The following is a 3,466-nucleotide window of genomic DNA, read 5'->3' as shown; positions in this document are numbered from 1 at the left end:
CTGAAGGTGGAAGTTGTATAGTAATTTGCATAGTGTTGGGTGCTACCCTATAAAATATATCTATTGAGTTTTAAGTATCTGCTTGGCGGGTTCGAGTTTTTATACAACAACAACAACATACCCAGTGAAATCTACAAGTGGAGTCTGGGAAGGATAGAGTGTACGCAAACAAGCCCCTACCTTCAGAGGTAGGGAGGTTGTTTCCGATAGATCCTCGACTCAGAAAAAAAAAAAAAAAGCAGCACGTTTGAGTTTTTGTATCACCAAATTATTGTGTTTCCAGCAATTTGTTGGAACAAATTGTTTGATGGTTACTTATGCTTTGTTTAATTTTTTCTTGTACAATTTGTTTTGGAGATCTTTTGTTTAGTAGTCAAGACTTATGAAAAACTTACATGCTATAGGTTCTTTCTCCTTCTATCTTTTTGTCTATGTGGACAAGTTAAATAGAATTAGCATTTTTCAATGTCATAATTGGGCTAAATATAAAATGTGTATTTGTTTTTTACTCCATCAGCTATTTACAGTACCTACAAGGAAGAAATCAATGAAATTGGTAGTAACATAGGAAAGGGGGACACTTTTAGATGTTTGAACTTCTAAACTTTCTATCTATCTTGCTTTGTCTCCCTTTAAAGTGAATGGCTGAATTCTTTCAGTGTGCCCCTACAACAATGGATTACATTATTCCTTGATTTTTACCTCAAACTTGGGAATTTCTCAAATCAACGAAAGATCTTTTATTTGTTCAGATTCATTATTTCGTATCAAAAGAAAAACGAATGATCTTTACTTTGTATATAATCCCGTGAGATAACTGTCTGGAGCCTGAATTTTAGATCTAAATTCTGCACCCTCTGATTTTTTGAATGAATTATATGGTTTACCTGGAAAGGTGGGGATCCGTTCATAATGTTGTATCATCACCTTCTGCATATCTCTTGTTATATTCTGTTTGCTAGATTTTACATTGCTGCATCTTTCCAAATCTGTCCCTTATATTCGTCAATTTGTTAAGGCCACACTAACTAGTTTTCACCATACTATTCCATCTATTTGATCTCTAGCGTGATTCACAAGAATCCGAGGAGATTGTGGCTCGATGGCATCAAATTTCAACTGCAAAAGTTCGATAAATTGTTCTGTGACTAGCGAATTAGTAAGCATAATTAGATTAGGTGACCATTGAATTAAAAAAAAGGTTTGATATGAATACCTTGATATCATCCATTGCTAGATGTTTTATTTGAGATGCTCCTCACAGTCGTCCTAATGTTGATAAATATAAAACTTCATTTCTGCAATTTCTACTCAAGACTAGTGAATTTGTCGTTGATTTGAGGTGTAGCTTTAGGTCAGCCTAAATGGCCTTATGGCAGTATATAGTAGACCTTTTTCTGCAAGGACTTGATAAATATAGCAGAAATGTAGGAAACATCAAAAGTTGGTCAATTATTCATTTCTTTCTTGTGTGCAGAACTATGCGTAACAAAATTTAAGAACGACTAATGCCTTTAAATATTGTTTTCTTAGAGTTACTCTGATGAGTTGTTTGTTTATGACATACATTTCACTGTTTTAGATAATATTTTGCTTGAATTGATCTGTATACTTTTTTAATGTTAATCTCTGACTTATTTAACTATCAAAGGTCTTTCTAGTTTTTTGGGTTGATGTCTCTGCAGTCATCAACACTTGTTGGTGATAGATGTTCTTTCATTGTAAAGAGGTTTCAGAATTATAGATGTTACTATTTCTTAATTTTTATCAGTCTTGAGGAGTGTTGAGTAGCACTAGCTTATTCAAAAAGTTTTTTCTGTTGTCGTGTCATACTACATCAAAGCCAGAACATCATTAAACTACTCTTGATTGTTGATTGTCTCTCTCCTTTCAGTAAGTCTTTTGAACATTTTTTTGAATCAATAAGATATTTCTTTTGTGAGGAAGTAGTATTTTATGAAGATGGTGAGCCTGAGATAGATGGTGACCTGGAGACCTGAAGGTTTGACTTTTATCCCATGCTACACAAAATGGACTTCATTATTATATATGAATTTCCTGTGACTTGTATTCTGTCTTTATTATATCTTTGTATAGTTCTGCATTCGCACAGCTCCTCATGTCCGCTTCAAGAGGGAAGGAAATGACCTATACACAACTGTTACTATTATTCTGTTAATATTTTCTTTTCATCTACTAGAACTCCTGATTGTTAGCCCATTCATTCAACATTCTGTGATTGAAAACTGAAGCTATTTTCTCTAGTTGTTTATTTAATATGATTGTTAAAAGAATCTTTATTCACATGCTTCTTTTATTAGCCTAACAATGTGAGTATCCCCATCATTTAATATAAATTTGCTTTGCTTATTATTTTTCATTGGCTCACATAAAGGATATGAGGTTCATTCAAAAGCACATCTTTTTCATGGTAATCCTTTTTATTTTGCTTTTGATAGGATCGTTTAAAAAAAAATTATCCTTTTTTGGAAGATGTTTACATTTCTTATGTAAGATTTATTCATCATAAGTCAATTTGGATCAAGAAACTTTATACTGTTATTGTACTTTAATATCTTGTACTGACTAATCTTATCTGCAAGCTATTAATCTCACTTGTTCCATATGATTGGTTACTTGTTATTTGTTAGTAAGAGTTTTGTTATCAGACTGACATGAACTTGTTCTTTAAACAGATCATGGATATGAAGTATGAACAACCTATCCTCGAATAAAGTGCAAAGCAAGTTAAAGTACAAGAAGTTGATTAAGTTTTGTTAGGGGTGGTCTAAAGATGTCTTATGTACATATACTGGAATTCTATCCTCTCTTTCTAGGAGTTGATAAAAATAGTGTCATACAATTTGGATGGATACATTTTGGCAATGTAATGCTTTAGTTATTTGTATTGGTCATGAAATTTGACATAGTTATTTTATTATTTGGTATATTTGGATGTGTGGAAGTATATGAAGTAATGATTCCTTTCTGAAATTTTTGTAATTATATTTAATAGAATTTCCCATTTGCGAAAGAAAATTTTGCTGCCTAGTAGTTGAAAATAATGGATAACTATCGAAAGGAACTTTGGTCGTTAAAAGCACTAATAACAACCAAATTAGTTGTTGTCATTCAATATTTTAACGAGACTGAATGATATATTAGCGAAAGGAAAATTCTGTTGTTAAAAGCAAGATTAACAACTGGAATCTTTGTCGACACTAAAGGATCTTAACGACCGGATCTCAAATCTGGTCGTTAATTTTAACGACAGGGCTTTTAGTGACCGGTGACGACCGGATTTTTTTCGGTTGTTATTGATATATCCATCGATAAGGTTGACACAAGAGTGACTCTAATACCATCTATAATAGACCAACCTGCTAGTGATATTGTCCGCTTTGCCCATTTTAGCACGGCTTTAAAACGCGACGCTAGGAGGTAAGGGATGCTTACTCATATACCC

At 32.8% G+C, this 3,466-nt stretch overlaps 1 long non-coding RNA gene across 1 annotated transcript; it reads right to left on the bottom strand.

Moving 5' to 3' along the window:
- Positions 1-2,016: 2,016 nt before the first annotated feature.
- LOC132063085 (uncharacterized) lies at positions 2,017-2,810 on the bottom strand. The gene is made up of 2 exons (XR_009416326.1): positions 2,682-2,810; positions 2,017-2,158 (listed from the first exon to the last, which is right to left on the bottom strand). It is a non-coding gene; the product is annotated as an uncharacterized LOC132063085 (long non-coding RNA).
- Between the last annotated feature and the right edge of the window lie 656 nt (positions 2,811-3,466).

The sequence above is a fragment of the Lycium ferocissimum genome, chromosome 7 (genome assembly GCF_029784015.1).
Source record: "Lycium ferocissimum isolate CSIRO_LF1 chromosome 7, AGI_CSIRO_Lferr_CH_V1, whole genome shotgun sequence".
NCBI classification, from domain to species: domain Eukaryota; kingdom Viridiplantae; phylum Streptophyta; class Magnoliopsida; order Solanales; family Solanaceae; genus Lycium; species Lycium ferocissimum.
This window is presented reverse-complemented; position numbering and strand designations above follow the sequence as displayed.